We start from the raw sequence: 19,183 nt of genomic DNA on the forward strand, positions 1-19,183 counted from the left end.
CATCCTCTAGGTTTTTTTTTTTTTAATGTAATTGGGCCTATGTCACTATTTTCTATCGTTACATTAATCTTTCTGTCAATTCATGGGCCAATAAAATTAAAAGGATCTTTTTTCTTCCACTAACATGGAGCTTTCTCTTTAACACAGGAAACTACGCTTTCTTCCTAGCTCTGCTCTCACTTTGTCTCAGTTCCCTGAGGGCTTATATTGATTGGCTTGAATTGACTTTAATGTGTTTAGCATGTAAAAGTAATTTATAAAACTATAAATAGATGAAGCAATCATAATCTTAAAAATGTGTAATTATATCTGCATAGTGGAATAGAAAAATATACAAATGATCACAGTGCTTATCCATAGGAAATAGACTTTCAAGGGTATTTAATGATTTTTTTTTCCTTTTGTGCATTACCCACTTTTAGCCATAATAAAAGTGTCTTGGTTTTGAAGGTGAAAAAATAATAATAATGAATAAATATCCCTAAACCTACCCATAGGGAAGTGGCTCAACATCAGAATGGGGAACATCCCTAAACCCAGGGAATTAAATACTAGGTGGCCCCAGAACTAATTTTTGAATCTATATGACAGTGTCAGGGACAAAATAGATGCCTAAGGGAAGTGCAAGCATGTTGCTCAAATAAACCTTACATTCTCAGGGGACTTCAACACCCCACTTACAGCCATGGACAGATCATCTAAATAGAAAATCAGCAAGGAAACAATGGCTTTGAATGACACACTGGACTGGATGCACTTAACAGATATATTCAGAACATTTTATCCTAAAACAGAAGAATACACATTCTTCTCGAGTGCACACGGAAACTTCTCCAGAATGATCACATATTTGGGATACAAATCAGCCCTCAACAAGTACAAAAAGATTGAGATCATACCGTGCATATCTTCAGACCACAAAACTATGAAACACAAAATCAACCACCAGAAAAAATTTAGAAGGGCGCCTGGGTGGCTCAGTCGGTTGGGTATCCAACTTCGGCTCAGGCCATGATCTCAAAGTTTGTGGGTTCAAGCCCCGCATCGGGCTCTGTGCTGACAGCTCAGAGCCTGGATCCTGCTTTGGATTCTGTGTCTCCCTCTCTCTCTGACCCTCCCATGCTCATGCTCTGTCTCTCTCTGTCTCTTGATAATAAATAAGCGTTATTTTTTTTTTATTTAGAAACACAACAAATACGTGGGGACTAAAGAACATCCTACTAAAGAATGAATGGGCTTACCAAGAAATTAAAGAGGAAATTAGAGAGTACATGGAAGCCAATGCAAATGATAACACCACAGCCCAAAACCTCTGGGATGCAGCAAAGGCGGTCATAAGAGGGAAGTATATAGCAATCCAGGCCTTCCTAAAGAAGGAAGAAAGGTCTCAGATACACAAGCTAACATTATGCCTTAAGGAACTTGAAAAAGAACACCAAATAAAATCCCAAAACAGCAGAATATGGGAAATAATAATGATTAGAGCAGAAATCAATGCTATTGAAATTAAAAAAAAAAACAAACCACAGTAGAACAGATCAATGAAACCAGGAGCTGGTTCTTTGAAAGAAAACAAAATTGATAAACCCCTAGCCATACTGATCAAAAAGAAAAAGGAAAGGACCCAAAGAAAAAATCAAGAATTAAAGCAGAGAGATCGCAACCAACACTGCAGTAATACAAACAATAATAAAAGAATATTATGAGCAATTATATGCTAGTAAATTGGGCAATCTGGAAGAAATGGACAAATTCCTAGAAACATATAAACTACCAAAACTGAAACAAGAAGAAATACAAAATTTAAACAGACCCATAACCAGTAAAGAAATCAAATTAGTAATCAAAAATCTACCAAAAAAACAAGAGCCCAGGGCCAGATGCCTTTCCAAGGGAATTCCACCAAACATTTAAAGAAGAATCAACACCTATTCTTTTGAAGCTGTTCCAAAAAACAGAAATGGAAAGAAAACTTCCAAACTCTTTCTATGAAGCCAGCATTACCTTGATTTGATTCCAAAACCAGACAAAGACCCCACTAAAAAGGAGAACTACAGACCAATTTCTCTGATGAACATGGATACAAAAATTCTCAACAAGATACTAACCAACCTGATCCAACAATACATTAAAAGAATTATTCACCACGACCAAGTGGGATTTATACCTGGGATGCAGAACTGATTCAATATCCCCAAAATAATAAATGTGATACATCACATCAATAAAAGAAAGACAAGAACTACATGATCCTCTCAATAGATGCAGAGAAAGCATTTGACAAAATACAGGATCCTATTTGATAAAAAACCTCAAGAAAGTAGGGATAAAAGGATCATACCTCAAGATCATAAAAGCCATATATGAAGGACCCACAGCTAATATCATCCTCAATAGGGAAAAGCTGAGAGCTTTCCCCCTAAGGTTGGGAACACAGCAGAGATATCTGCTCTCACCACTGTTATTCAACATAGTATTGGAAGTCCTAGCCTCAGCGATCAGACAACACAAAGGAATAAAACGCATCCAAATCGGCAAGGAGGATGTCAAAATTTCACTCCTCGCACACGACATGATACTCTATGTGGAAATCCCAAAAGATTCCACCAAAAAACTGCAAGAACTGATCCATGAATTCAGCAAAGTCGCAGGATATAAAATCAATGCACAGAAATTGGTTGCATTTCTATACACCAATAAGAAGCAACAGAAAGAGAAATCAAGGAATTGATCCAATTTACAATTGCACCAAAAACCATAACATACCTAGGAATAAATCTAACCAAAGAGGTGAAAAATCTATACACTCGAAACTATAGATAGCTTATGAAAGAAATTGAAGAATACACAAAGCAATGGAAAAACTACAGCAAAATCCATGTTCATGGATTGGAAGAAAAAATATTGTTAAAATGTCGATACTACCCAAAGCAATCTACATATTCAATGCAATCCTTATCAAAATAACACCAGCATTCTTCACAGAGCTAGAACAAGCAATCCTAAAATTTGTATGGAACCAGAAAACACCTCGAATACCCAAAGCAATCCTGAAAAAGAAAACCAAAGCTGGAGGCATCACAATCCCAGACTTCAAGATGTATTAATTACAAAGTTGTAATCATCAAGACAGTATGGTACTGGCACAAAACAGACACTTAGATCAATGGAACAGAATAGAGAACCCAGAAATGGACCCACAAACATATGGCCAACTAATCTTTGACAAAGCAGGAAAGAATATCCAATGGAAAAAAAAAGTCTCTTCAGCAAGTGGTGTTGGGAAAACTGGACAGTGACATGCAGAAATATGAACCTGGACCACTTTCTTACACCATACACAAAAATAAACTCAAAGTGGATGAAAGATGTAAACGTAAGACAGGGAGCCATCAAAATCCTAGAGGAGAAAGCAGGCAAAAACCTCTTTGACCTCGGCCACAGCAACTTCTTACTCAACATGTCTCCAGAGGCAAGGGAAACAAAAGCAGAAATGAACTATTGGGGCCTCATCAAAATAAAATTGGGAAAAATATTTACAACTTACATCACAAATGGTTATGTTAAAAATATATAGATAGTCATGAAAAAATGAAGAGAGAAATATCCATACACACACACACACACACACACACACACACCAGGAAAGAACAAAGGAGCAATACACACAAACAAGTATTTCACCAAAAATTCCCTAAACATCTAAAATTGCCCAACCTAACTCAAGATAAGACATTCAAAGGGGGGAAAAACCTACCTCTTCTCACCAATTAGATAGTCTGTGAGGAAATCAGCATTCTCATGCATCACTAAAGGTAATATAAAATGGTACAAACCCTGTGGATGGAATTTGAGCTCTCTAGTAAAATTACATATGTATTTCCTCTTAGAACCACTAATCTCTCTTTTAAGAATCTATCCTAAAGAAATAATACCAAAAATGAAAAGGCATACGTACAAGTTTATTCCTTAAAGAAAAATTCATAACAGCAGAAAACTAGAAACAAACAGCTGTCCACCAATAGTGAGTTGTATGAATAAGCTATGGCACATCTATATCCTGGCATACTATGCAGCTAGAAAAGCAATGAGAAAAGAAAAAAGAGAAAGAAAGAAAAGCAATGAGGACTCCCTCTCTGTACTGCTATGGATATATTGTTTGGTGAAAAAGGCAAGGCGCAGAAAAATGTTTAGAGCTGTTTCTGTCCAATACAGTATTCATAGCCACACAGGTCTATTTAAATTTAAATTAGTTACAATAAGTGTAATTAAAAAAATCAGTTCCTTAGTTGCAATAACCACATTTTAGACACTGTACACACACATGCAGCTAGTGGCTACCAAGTTGGATAGCACAGATACAGAATATTTTCATTTCTGCAGAAATTTTTATTGCACAACACTGGTGTACAATATGGCATCTTTTACAAATGAACAGGGGAAAGGGGCGCCTGGGTGGCTCAGTCGGTTAAGCGTCCGACTTCAACTCAGGTCACGATCTCGCCGTCCGTGAGTTCGAGCCTCGCGTCGGGCTCTGTGTTGACAGCTCAGAGCCTGGAGCCTGTTTCGGATTCTGTGTCTCCCTCTCTCTCTGCTCTTCTTCTGCTCATGCTCTGTCTCTCTCTGTCTCAAAAATAAATAAACGTTAAAAAGATTTAAAAAAATGAACAGGGGAGAAAACTAATATATGTATATTGCAAATTATATCTTTTAAAACTGGAATGTTAAAACCCAACTGATAAAGAAGATGTGATTTATATATACAATGGAGTATTACTCGACAATCAAAAAGAATGAAATCTTGCCATTTGCAACTACGTGGATGGAACTAGAGGGTATTATGCTAAGTGAAATTAGTCACTAGTCAGAGAAAGACAAATATCATATGACTTCACTCATATGAGGACTTTAAGATACAAAACAGATGAATGTAACAGAAGGGAAGCAAAAATGATATAAAAACAGGGAGGGGTACAAAACAAAAGAGACTCTTAAATATGGAGAACAAACAGAGAGTTACTGGAGGGGTTGTGGGAGGGGGGATGAGCTAAATGGGTAAGGGACATTAAGGAATATACTCCTGAAATCATTGTTGCACTATAAGCTAACTTGACATAAATTAAAAAAAAAAAAAAAAAAACAAAACCAACTGATAAAAATGATTACCTATAAGGTGACAGAGGAACCTATAAGCCCAGGATGGAAGGAGATGATGTATATTACCATAAAAATATAATACATATTTACAGGCCCCATGTAGTAAAAAGGACAATCAATAGTGACCAACCCAGTAGCAATGAGCATCTCTAGTTCCCAGACTTAATCCTCTAAAATATTTTCCCCTAAAAGAACCAGGTTTCCTTGAAGAAATAACTGATTCCAGATGACCCTGGACCAAACAGCTCATATCAGAAAGCATATCATAGACACAAAAGCCAACCCAAAGAGGCTCCCACAGGCCTAAGATAGAACAATTGAACATCAAAAACATTAATGACTGAAGACTAAAACCTCAAGTATATAAACATCTAGAGTTCATGATGACATTCTTAAAGAAAAAGAAACAACACACGAAACAAACTCATTGTTCACCTTTGGAGGATCCAAGGAAAACAACTCATTATTTTAAAAAGTGGACATAGGGGGTGCCTGGGTGGCTCAATCAGTTAAGTGTCGACTCTTGGTTTCTACTCAGGTCATGATCTCACGGTTCGTGAGAATGAGCACTGTGCTGACAGCAAAGAACCTGCCTGGAATTCTCTCTCTTCCTCTCTCTCTGCCCCTCCCCTGCTCACTCGCTTTCTCTCTCTCAAAATCAATAACTAAACATTTTTAAATTTTTTTAAAAATTAAAAGTGGACACAGTGCAAAAGAAGTAAGCATTCATCCTTCCCTTCTGTGTGGACCATACCACAGTGTAACCATGTAGTTGACAAAAGGAGTTTTGTTTTATAGAATCCTAACTAATAAACGCAGAAGAAATTATAGAATTAAAACATCACTCCTTATATCTGTTAAATTAATTTAAATCTAAGCAATTATCTTTAAGCTACAAAAAACCTGAGTTTACAGGTGGATTGAAAATTTAATAAAGGATGGATCAGGCTGACAACACCTGACAGCACATGGGGTAGAAAGGAAAGCTAGAGGAACGGAAAGCATATGAAACACAGAGGAAAGGGATGAGCATGTTCTCGCCTGTCCCCACTCAGGTCACTGGAAGCTATGCAGTGATGCTGTGCCTCTTCCGCAGCTCCATCCCACAGCCCCCTCCCTGCACACATCAGTGACACTGAAGTCTTCACATCATGGAAATGTGGGTTCATCCCTGCTTGCTGTTTCATGTCCAAGTATTCTCTCTGGTAGTCATGCTATAATGTTCATGTCAGGGCATCACGTTGACAGAATGAAGGAGGCAAAATTAGAATGAGGAACTAATATTTTGAGGTCCTCCTACATCCCCATGCTATAGGTTGTTGTTTTCAAGTTATTTTCAGATTTTTTTCTTTAAATACTTAAAGTGATGATCTGAGATGGACATTATTACTTCCTTTCTACAGATTGGGAGATACTCAGGCTCAAAGAACAAAATCCATGCTCAAAAAATTCTATGGAGGAAACAAGTGGACACAGAAGCTAACTTGAAGGGGAAAAAACTGGCCAATTCTGTGACAATGTGACCAACAAAACAAATAATTATAATGCTAGATGGTAACCCTTTCAGCAAAATAAGAATCTATGAGGCATAATAGTTAAATAAATGGATGAGTGAATGAATGAATGAATGAATAAATAAATAAAAGGGGACAATGGGAAGCTCTACCCAACATTTGAATGTCAATTAATATATCTAGAAGGAATGACAGAATTATAAAAGCAACACTTAACAACTATCATAGTAATGGGTGATTCAGATAAGAATCATAAATGCATTTTCAGGCTGTACCAAGTCCCACAGGAGTCACAGAGCCACAATGGTAACCATGCTGGCCAAGAAAAGCTCAAAAAAAAAACCATACAGCAACCATCCTGATTTGTCTCCTTACATGCTAGCAACTGAGGAGAACTGACATAACTCACAGTAACTCACCACACATATTCCTCATAATACATATTCCTCACAGCTTCAACAATACACACACACACACACACACACACACACACACACACACACACACAGTTATACATAATCTCTCCTCCTTATCACCCAATAACCCATAAATTCATCAAGGTGGATTTATTTGGGGATAAAGAAGGAAAACTCCACAATTCAATTTTAACCACACATATAAGGTTGAACACTACTAATCTATTTCATTTTAGTGACTGATTTTTCTCGAGGTGACCTATAGAATTTTCTCTGGAACATTTTTCTCCCTATGTTTAAGTACTTTGCCAATAATATCTAAAAACTAATATAGAAATCTAGGCAAATGAATATTGTGAGGATAAATTTTATGTGTCAACTTGGCAGGGCCACAATGTCCAAATATTTGACCAAACATTCTGGATGTTTCTGTGAGACTACTTTTGAAGAAGATATACATTTAAACGGGTCATCTTTGAGTCAAGCAGTCTGCCATAAGGTGAGTGGTCCTCATCCAATCACTTGAAGGCCTGAACAGCCTAAAGGGCTGATTTCCCCTGAGCCAGAAGGGATTCTGCCAGGAGACTGCCTTTGGAATTCATCCTCAACATCAGCACCTTGTGGTTCTCTAGCAGACAGCCTTCAGACTCCAATTGTAACTCACTCCTCAGTCTCCAGCCTGCCAGCCTTCCTTATCAGATTTTGGACCTGCCAACCCTCCACAATCTCATGAGTCAGTTACTTAAAATAAATCTCTATCTATATATAAACATGCTATCGTTCTGTTCTTCTTGAGAAGTCTGACTAATACAGGTGTTAAGCATCAAGTATCTTTTCTGACTTAGAGTAACATGTGCTTTCAACCAAAAAGATTCCTGGCAATAATTGGCTACTGACAGTGCAGTGAAAATGTAATACCTGGGAAATGTAATAAAAATACTACCATTGAGGGAACCTACTGAATGGAAGAATATATTTGTGAATAATATATCTGGTAAAGGGTTAATATCCAAAGTATATAAAGAACACATACAATTCAACAGCAAAAAAGAAAAACCCACAAATAATTTGATTTAAAAAATGGGCAGAGGACCTGAAAAGACATTTTTCCAAAGAAGGCATAGAGATGGCCAACAGACACATGAAAAGATACTCAACATCATTAATCATCAGGAAAATGCAAATCAAAACCACAATGCGATATCACCTCACATCCATCAGAATGCCTAATATTAAAAAGACAAGAAATAACAAGTGCTGTCAAGGATATGAAGAAAAGGGAACCTTTGTGAACTGTTGGTGGGAACGTAAATTGGTACAGCAACTGTGGAAAAAAGTATGGACATTCTTCAAAAAAATAAAAATGGAACTGCCATACAACTCAGTAATTTCACTACTGGATATTTACACCCCTCAAAAGAAAATACTAGTTTAAAGAGATGTAAATAACCCTACATTTACTGCAGCATTATTTACAATAGCCAAGATATGAAAGTAACCTAAGTGTCCATGATAGGTGAATGGATAAAGAAATGTGCTATACACTCACACACCCACACACCCACACACACACAGTAATATTACTCAACTATAAAAAAGAATAAGATCTTGCTATTTGTCACAACATGGATGGACGTACAGAGTATTAAGCTAAGTGAAATAAGTCAGAGAAATACAAATACAATATGATTTCACTTATATGTGGAATATGAAAAATAAAACAAATGAACAAACAAAAAAAGCAGAAACAGACTCATAAATACACAGAAAAAAAATGGTGGTTGCCAGAGGGGAGAGGGATGAGAGGATAGGCAAAACTGGGTAAAAAAAATACTGCTGCTGACAGCAGCATCAGAAAGTATGGGGGCGCCTGGGTGGCGCAGTCGGTTAAGCGTCCGACTTCAGCCAGGTCACGATCTCACGGTCCGGGAGTTTGAGCCCCGCGTCAGGCTCTGGGCTGATGGCTCAGAGCCTGGAGCCTGTTTCCGATTCTGTGTCTCCCTCTCTCTCTGCCCCTCCCCCGTTCATGCTCTGTCTCTCTCTGTCCCAAAAATAAATAAACGAAAAAAAAAATTAAAAAAAAAAAGAAAGTATGAACTACACAGAGGTAATCTATATAAGACAATTATGTCCACTGATGTGCAAGGACTATACTCTGAACAGTGCAAAACACTGCTGAGACAAATTAGACAAGGCCTAAATAAAGGAGGGACATATCATCTTCAGGGGTCAGAAGAGTCAGTATCATGAGGCGCCTTGGGTGGCTCAGTCAGTTAAGCATCTGACTCTTGATTTCAGCTCAGGTCATTTGTGAGATTGAGCACCACTTCAGGTTCTGCATTGACAGCACAGAGTCTGCTTGGGATTCTCTCTCTCTCTCTCTCTCTCTCTCTCTCTCTCTCTTCCCCTACCATGTCTCTCAAAATAAATAAATAAACCTTTATAAAAAACCCTCAATATCATTAAGATGTCTGTTCACCCCACGGTGATCATAGATGAAATGCAATTCCAAAAAATCCTAGCATTTTTTTTTGAGAAGAAATTAACAAGCTTTTTCTAAAAGTCATGTGGAAATACAAAGCGCCTAGACTATGAAAACAACTTTGAAAAAGAAGAAGACAGTTGGAAAATAAGCATTACATTATTTTAAGACTCATTATGAATCTACAGTAATCAATACAATGTGCTATTGGGACAAATGTAGAAATGTATATCAAAGGAACAAAATGAAGAGTCTACAAATACCCACACATATATAGATAACTGGTTTTTGACAAACCTACAAAGTCAGTTCAGTGAAGAAAGGATAGCCTTCTCAACTAATGCTTCCAAGACAAGTGTGTATCCATATACACAAACATAAACTGTGATCCATATATTGTACCATATGCAAAAGTCAACTCAAAATGAATCACTAACAAAAGTATAAGGGCTAAAACTATACAAATTCTAGAAGAAAACACAAGAAAAAATCTTGTGGCCTTAAGTGAGGTGAAAATTTCCTAGATATGACACCAAAAGCAATATAAAAACCAAAAATGAACAAATTAAAACTTAGATGTCCTCAAAATTAAAAACTTCTGTTCTTTCAAAGACACTGCTGGAAGAATTAAAAGGCAAGCTTCTGACTGCAAAAAAAATATTTGCAAATCTTATGTCTGATAAAGAACTTGTATCCAGAACAAAAAACCTTGCAAAGTCAATACAAAGAAAACCAACACCAAATAAATAAGTGGGCAAAAGATTTGAAAAGATGCTCCACCAAAGAAGGAATACAAATGTCAAGTAAGCAAATGAAAAGATGCTGAACATCATTAGCCATTAGGAAAATGTAATCCCACTATATGCCTCTGAGAATGGCTAAAATAAAAACACTGACCATACCAAGTCCTGACAGAGTTGTGGAGGATGGAACTCTCATATGCTACTGGTGACAATGAAACATTGCACAACCATGTTGCAAAACAGTTTAACACTTTCTTACAAAGTTAATTTTACCAATCCTCTTATTATTTTTTTAATGTTTATTTCTTTCTTTTGAGAGAGAGTGCAGGGAAGGGGCAGAGAGAGAGGGAGACAAAATCCGAAACAGGCTCTGGGCTCTGAGCTGTCAGCACAGAGCCTGACATGGGGCTCAAACTCTCAAACTGAGAGATCATGACCTGAGCTGAAGTCAGATGCTTAACCGACTGAGCCACCCAGGTGTTCTTACAAATCCTCTTAATAAATACACTTCAGCATTAGAGAGAGAAAGCATATGTCCAAGCAAAGACATATCTAAATGTCCATAGCAGCTTCATTTATAAGATTGAAAGCAACCCAAACACCCATTACCAAGTGAACAGAAAGAACAAATTGTGGTATATCCATAAAATGGAATATTAGGCAATAAAAGGAAGGAAATATTAACGCATGTAAAAAATGGATAAATCTACAAATAATTAGGTTGAAGGAAAGAAGATTGGCAAAACAGAATACACATTGCATGGTTCCATTCACATAAAATTATAGGAAATAACCCTAATCCATAGTGACAGAATATCAGTGGTTGCCTGAGAATGGGGTAAGAGTGACAAGGAGAGAAAGACTGGAGGGAGGTAGATGGGAGCACTACAAAGGGACATGAAGAAGTTTTTTGAGGTGGTTATTTTCATTATCTTGACTGCAGTATTGGATTCAAAAGTGCATACATATCAAAAATTATTAAAGCAAAAACTTTAAATGTGTATATTTGTATTTATATATTCATAATTCTGTGATGCAATTAATTAAATGAAAGATTCCCACGATTATGTTCTTATAGTATTAACAGATCCACCCTATACATCTTGTCAAATTGATCCATGGTACATAGAACCAAAACAGAAATAATCATTTCCAATGAAATATATCCAAATATTTAGGGAAAGCTAATGTCCATTTCCTTCCAAAGTACAGAAAAACTATTAAGAAAATAGTCATAATGATATCAATGAGTAACTGGTTATTTTAGGGAACATGGTGTGGCTGAGTATCATTATAATAGGGCAAACTCTAGGGTAACAAATGATTTTTAAAATATTAAGTTCTAGGGGCACCTGGCTGGCTTAGTTGGTGGAGCATGTGACTTGATCTCGAGGTCATGAGTTAGAGCCCCACACTGGGTGTGAAATCTACTTAAAAAGCAAAACAAAACAAAATGAAATAATAAAATAAATAGTACATTCTAGTTACTGACATTTTAAACTAATACTTGGAAAATTTCTGGCTCTTTAAAAAAATGTCATGGAGGCAAACCATAAGAGACTCTTGAACACTGAGAACAAACTGAGGGTTGATTGGGGGTAGGGTAGAGGGGAAAGTGGGTAATGGGCATTGAAGAAGGCACCTGTTGGGATGAGCACTGGGTGTTGTATGGAAACCAATTTGACAATAAATTATATTTAATATAAAATAAAATTAAATAGAAATTAATTTAATTTAATTTAAAATTTAAAAATGTCATTATATAATGGAAGAAAACTCTGATCACCAGGGGGAAGTCTATATTACAATATCAAATTGCTATGAGGATCTAACAACTGCATATTTCCACACCCATCTATGAGGTACATGAGAATTGCCTATTTATTATTTATATGGTGAGAAAATTTTAAGTATATTTATTGTAAATGCATGTTAAAGACAAACTTCCTTCACCAACTAGACAATTATTTTTCAGCAAAAAAGGGTTTCTCTAAGATGGACCTCAAGGGCTACTACAAATCATATAGCTGCTGAAGGAATGAAATTCCACCTGCTAAACTCTTCTCCCATTAGACCACTTTGTGAATCTCACAAGAGCTATTCCACATCATACTTTTTGCTTAGAACTATTAACTCACTTGTGCCAGGCATCAATTTCCACCAGGGGTGTGAAGTGTTGGGGTCTCCTGAGAACTGCTGACCTTGAACCTGGAGTAGAAGCTTCAGCAGCCATCAGGACACACATCCTCAGAACCTGCCCTCTTCACGCACCTGATATGAGCTGGGCCACCGGCATGAAGAGCTGCACAGGGAGAAACAGATCCAGCAATCACTATGATTGGGCTCAGCACCATGCCAGACACTGGGTTAGTGGCAATGACACTGATACAACTGGGTCGTGATTGTAACAACCACATGTTTTATTTTTAATTTTTTTTTCAAACGTTTATTTATTTTTGGGACAGAGAGAGATAGAGCATGAACGGGGGAGGGGCAGAGAGAGAGGGAGACACAGAATCGGAAACAGGCTCCAGGCTCTGAGCCATCAGCCCAGAGCCCGACGCGGGGCTCGAACTCACGGACCGCGAGATCGTAACCTGGCTGAAGTTGGACGCTTAACCGACTGCGCCACCCAGGCGCCCCACAACCACATGTTTTAATGGGCTTCTCACGGAGCCTTTTTTTCCTCCTTTCTTATTTATCCTCCAAAAACAAAGTTGAAAAGAAGTAAGAAATGGCCTGAATTCATACAGACATTCATGAGCACACAGTAACCACAGGGCTATGAGTTCACTCATTTGTATCACTGGCTGTTTTCAGCAATCCTGTGGGTGAAGCATTCTCATCCCCGTCTTATAGAGGGCTCGGGCTCAGAGTCCTTATCTGTCTTAACTCCCGCGTCTCTGTCTTTAAAGGAAAGCATCTCCAGGACACCCCTGGGGCAGGACCCACACTAACTGCGCCCGGGCGAGAGATTCCCAATGGTTTTACCTACGAGACAGCGGCCGTGCCGACTCCCAAGGCAAGAACGAAGCAACTTGGATCTGAATCCCTTTGTCTCCTTCCATCCCAGGGCGGTTTAGCCCCGACCGCGGGGACCCACACCCTCAACAACGCCCCCAAACACCTGAAGGCGGGCCCCTGCTCTGCTATGGAGGGCACTTCTGTCTCTATTAAAAAGTCGTCACAAAGGGGCGCCTGGGTGGCGCAGTCGGTTGAGCGTCCGACTTCAGCCAGGTCACGATCTCGCGGTCCGTGAGTTCGAGCCCCGCGTCAGGCTCTGGGCTGATGGCTCAGAGCCTGGAGCCTGTTTCCGATTCTGTGTCTCCCTCTCTCTCTGCCCCTCCCCCGTTCATGCTCTGTCTCTCTCTGTCCCCAAAAAAATAAATGAACGTTGAAAAAAAAAAAAAAAAGCCGTCACGGTCGCCACATGACGTCAGGTTTCTATGCTAACCACGAAGCGTGGGCCAGACCTCCACACCCATAATGCCTCTTCACACTCCTCTACCTGGTCACCCAGAGTTGCAAGCAAAGCACCTGACTTTTCAGGCCATCACGTGAGAATGCATAGTAATTAGAGGCACCAGACTGGGATTGAGCAATTTATGGAACTCTCCCCGTGTTGAAGGAACAAAATATGTCCCTGTCTTCAAGAATTTTGCTTCCTTTGAAGAGACACTAGGAGAGTATCATCAATATGCAGAGCCCCAGGGAGATATCTTAGGATTCTGGAAGGTAAACTAGCCCTCGGAGGGTAAACATAAAATTCAAGGCCATGCTAAGCAAGTAGCTATCTGTGGCAGAAAACTGAAAGATTGTCTATAACAATGTGACTGAACAAAAAAAAAAAAGTCACTGATTGATCTAGATACATACACAAATAATGTCATTTCAGAAATCTCAGAGTAATTTCAGGGATTCAGGCCTATACTGTTACAGTCAGTTAGTAGGCAGACACCTAGACAGTTGAACCACACATTGTTTTTTTTTCCTGGGGAATTCTTATCTTCCATTTCCCATATTTTCTTACAGGTATAGGGACATCTACAACCAAACACATTTAACATCTCTATACACTCACTCCCAAAAGAATCACTTACCTGATTAATGAGGTTGGAAGGACAAATGACTTGCATGGCTCAAGCCCTCTCTCTTCAAAACTGTAGCAAGCTGCCCTTATGGAGCACGTTTTCCTCTGCCCTCGGGATGATTCTAAAAATAGACTTACAGGTCTTCTTCCCTTTTCTGTGTCTTGCTGTCTCCCCAAGTGTTCTTATGGTCTTATTCCAAAATGCGTGGGCCTTTAAGGAACACCCAAAATACACCCCTTCTCCACACCTGGGCTCTTAAAACACCTAAAAATATGAAAAAGGAATAAAGGAAAAGTATATCTACTTTATTTTTTATACAGGTAATACTGGAGAATGTGGCTTAGATTTGCCACAAGGGAATTAGGTTTCCTATTAATGAACCCCAGAATTGGACAGACATTTCTATCCATCAGTGCTGCACAGGGGCAGTCAGAAAAATCAAGGACTACAATGCATATATATCTGCTGTCTCTTGAAAAAATTCAATGTGTATTCAAGAAGAGTGGCTTCCTTGCAAGGCTATCTCTGTAGCAGGAAAAAGTATTTCAGGACAATTTCTTTGAGAAAAGTTCTCAAGATGACTAAATAGTCCTTTTCTGATTATGTATTTACCAAGCCACCTTCTGAGGATATGGTTTTCCATGTGTCTCAGGGAGCAGTTTGAAGCATTTACCCTACCATTTCCTTGATAAGTATGATTTCACAGAACTCTCTCCTTGCAGAAGGGGATTGGAATAAATTTCTAAATTCCAAGAGTAGGATGAAAATCATACATCATGAAAATTTTAGTTGGAAATCTTTTCAAAAAGGAATTCAAGAAATGTTCAAAATCGATACTCACACTTAAACTCACACTAACCATAGCCAAAATTATAATTAAGTCCTACAAAACCTTCAAGAATAAGCAAAATCCCTATCTTATCCAGTGATTACAGACCACAGAAAAAGAGAGTTCACCAAAAGCACATGTTTTGGATATCCATTTCTGTTTAACAAACATCACCAATAGCCAGTTTTTAATTCCTCAGCATTCTGTGCGCTGACTGGGCTCAGCTAGTTTTCTGCTCCATGTGATATTTGTCACCTGGAGCTGCAGTCATCTGGAGGCTCCAATCACCTGGAACATCCAGTCACTCACGTGGGTCATTGTTGTACATTGTTACTGAGGACTCAGCTGTAGCTGTTCACCTATGCACCTTGGTTCTCCTCCACAGAGCCTTACTTGTGTAGGGTAGCCAGATAAAATAAAGACACCAAGTTAAATTTGAATTACAGATAACTAACAAATAATTATTAGTGTAAGTATTTCACATGCAATATGACTTTGTCTGAAATTCAAGTTCAACTGGGCATCCTGTACATGTAGTTGCTAGATCTAGCAACCCTAGGAGAGGAGCCTATGAATCTAAGTTTAACAACTGACTGAGATGACTTTTCCAATGTACCTAGTTTGGGAAAAGTAAGCAGATCAGAATTGGCAATAAAGAAAAAAATCTGTTAATACCTGACGCTGATGGAATGAAGGGGAAGTGGACACTGGCATACACTGTTAAGTGTTAAATGAACATATTCATTTCCTGAGGTCCATATTATCATGCCTTAATGATTTGAATGGCCTTGAAATGGAAGTCTTATTTCTACCAAGAAGGGAAATTCAGAGGAGGGTTTAGAAAAGGATCCCCAAAGTGATTCTGGGCTGCAATCTGGTTAAGGGGCCCTGGGTGACAGGGAAGTTCAGGACCACATCAATTCTCCAATTGAAAGAGGAAAAATAGCTAATATTTATGGAGCAGATTGTTTTGATGTGCCTAGATCAGGTTCTTCATCTTAGTGGTGGGATTTAATCTCACAATAGCCCTGCTAGTGAGGTATCAGTATTCTCTCTTCATAGATGTATGTTACTCCAAAGCACATGCTCCTGGGCACAGACACAAATGACAAAAAGGTTGCTCCCCATGCCGACTGCCAGAGCCAGGAATGGGACATGACAGTCTGGGCACCATTAGTTACTAACGGCAAGTTTTAGCAAAGGTATCAGGACACATTCTATTGAGGTGGTTAATCTCTGTTCTTCTGGTGTTTACACTCCCTGCTGTAGGGTGCCAGGCTTGGTTCCCCCCCTGCCCCGGCCTCAGGGGGAGTTGGGGAGGGGCCTGGAAGCAGAAGCTGTCTGAAGCCTGCGTTTGGAAATTAAATTTATGGAAATGATTTGGATGCTTGTACCTGGTAGGTAGGAAAAAGCCTCTGAGGACACAGAGAAGGGATTAGGTTGGAGGTCTACAGGTCTCTTCAGGAGTAGGGACTTTCATAAACTTCATAAACACTGGGCTTCATAAAAACTGGGGGTATCTCCGTGGATGGTCCATCAAGGCTGGGCATCTAGTTGTAATGGATTTTCTAGTATGGACACAGATATGGATGAAGCAAGAATGGCATTCCAGCTTTTTCCCTAATTACAATACATCATGCATTCTCAACAAAGTTGACATTACACCAGAGGGTTGAAGATTGATTCTTGGGGGTAGAGTTTTCATACACATTAAAATGGTTGGTGAACCTTCAAAGGACCACAGTATAAAAACAAATAAAATACATTTGTGATATTAAAAATGTCATATTTCTCATTTGGTCCTCAGTTGGTTAAGTGTCTGACTCGTGGTTTTGGCTCAAATTATGATCTCATGTCTCATGGGTTTGAGCCTCACATCAGGCTCTGCACTGAGAGTGTGGAGCCTGATTGGGGATTCTCTCTCTCTCTCTCTCTCTCTCTCTCTCTCTTCCCCTTGCCCCCTTTCTATTTCTCGCTCTGTCTCTACCTCTCTTTCTCTTTCTCCCTCAAAAATAAGTAAATAAACATTTTTTAATGTCATATTCCATTGGGGAGTGGGGTTGCAGATCATTCAGCCAAAAATGTCTGAAAAGGATCCTTGGAGAGGGTGATAATGAAAAAAGGTTGACAAACACGTCATGTACACAGTGACCTTTTATGTATGTAATGGCCCATCAGGAGTTATGTACAGGTTATTTAAGCTTCCCCCATGGATACACACTCAACAATCACTCCAGGTGGTGACAGTGATGGTGATGGTGATGGTGATGATGATGATAATTATAAAAATGAAATCCTGCCCCTAAGGTAAAGAGAATTGTGTATCTGAATTGTTGTTGGTTTTTAAGATGACCGAAAAGGATCAGTCAGAACAGGTATTTCCTCTGGGAAAGATGATATAGAGGGTAGGAAATTAATGTTTACAAAATTAGTGTAAACAAGTGGTATTCTAAATTGTAATCTCCTTTAATCTTTTTTTAAGTAGTCTCCATCGTCAAAATGGGGCTTGAACTCAAGACCCCAAGATCAAGAGTCACAAGCTCCACTTACTGAGCCAGCCAGGCTCACCTTATCCTAACACTTATTCAAGTTACTTATTTAATCCCATAGTTCAGATCAGTGTAGGAAGTTAGGAGAGGTTAAGAAAATCAGGAAAACTACTTTGAAAACCCACTCAGTGGAGGAACCTGGAATTATTCTAAAGATTTTCCCATTGTGTCCTAAAGATGCCAAGCCTCTGATGTTCTAAATATTTCTGGGCATTGACATTCAATGCTGCCCAAAGTGTTGTTTAACTTATTAACAATAATCTCTGTAACTTTTAAATTATAATATTATTGTGAATTTTAAACCACTGTGAAAGGCAATTTTTTATTCCCATTGTTTTCTAACCCAATTTGGGTCTCTTGGAGATCTAGAGAGGAAGTGAATATGAAGATACTGCTGAAAGGGCTTCAAAAAACATGGTAAATATTAGAAAATCATAGCAAAATATAACACTGAGGAGTTTTTAATAATGTAAATATAGTTTATATCTGTGTGGATTTCACAGTAAGTATAATATATAAAGCCAACATACCAGAAAGGGGGGGAGGAGGATAAAGGACCCTATTAAGGTGAGGTTTCTATATATTAATGGAAGTGGTAAAGTACTGATTTTAAGTGGACTGTGAAGGGGTGCTTGGGTGCCTCAGTCGGTTAAGTGTCGGGCTTTGGCTCAGGACATGATCTTATGATTCGTGGGTTCGAGGCCCATGTTGGGCTCCATGCTGACAGCTCAGAACTTGGAGCCTGCTTCAGATTCTGTGTCTCGGTCTCTCTCTGCCCCTCCCCCGCTCGTGCTCTGTCTTGGTCTCTCTCTTTCCCAAAAATAAAGAATTGAAAAAAATTTAAATGGACCGTGAAAAATTAAGTAGGTAGTTTGTAATCCATAGAATGGCCATAAAAATGTTATACAAAGATATATTCAAAACCACAATAGAAAAATTAAAGTGAAGTATGAGAAAGCATTCAAATGAGACAAAGAAAGTCAATAAAAGGGAAAAGGAATAATGAAAAATAGAGGGGACAAAAAAATAATAAAGTAGTAGATCTGAATTGAAACATCAATAATTACATTATTTGTCAGTGGCCTAAATACATAACCAAACGACTGAGATTGTCAAAGTGGATTTAAAAATCAAAATAAAACAAAAAGTTCCCAACTCTATGTTGTCTACAGGAAACTCCCTTCAAATATGATACAGGTAGCTTAAAAGTAAAAGGATGAATGCAAATATACTATGCAAACACTTATCAAAAAAAATCAGAAACATATGCATTATCAAACAATTTAGACTTGAAAGCATACACAGCTAACAGAGATAAAGAGGGTCAGTCAATTAGCCAAAAAGATATAATAATTTTTTTTAACATATGAAATTTATTGTCAAATTGGTTTCCATACAACAC

General features: G+C 38.4%; 1 long non-coding RNA gene across 1 annotated transcript; it reads right to left on the reverse strand.

The window, feature by feature from the left end:
- Window positions 1-4,577: 4,577 nt before the first annotated feature.
- LOC123594929 lies at window positions 4,578-13,593 on the reverse strand. The gene is made up of 3 exons (XR_006710948.1): window positions 13,304-13,593; window positions 12,451-12,614; window positions 4,578-4,623 (listed from the first exon to the last, which is right to left on the reverse strand). It is a non-coding gene; the product is annotated as an uncharacterized LOC123594929 (long non-coding RNA).
- Window positions 13,594-19,183: the final 5,590 nt, after the last annotated feature.

This window comes from Leopardus geoffroyi, chromosome X (assembly GCF_018350155.1).
Source record: "Leopardus geoffroyi isolate Oge1 chromosome X, O.geoffroyi_Oge1_pat1.0, whole genome shotgun sequence".
NCBI classification, from domain to species: domain Eukaryota; kingdom Metazoa; phylum Chordata; class Mammalia; order Carnivora; family Felidae; genus Leopardus; species Leopardus geoffroyi.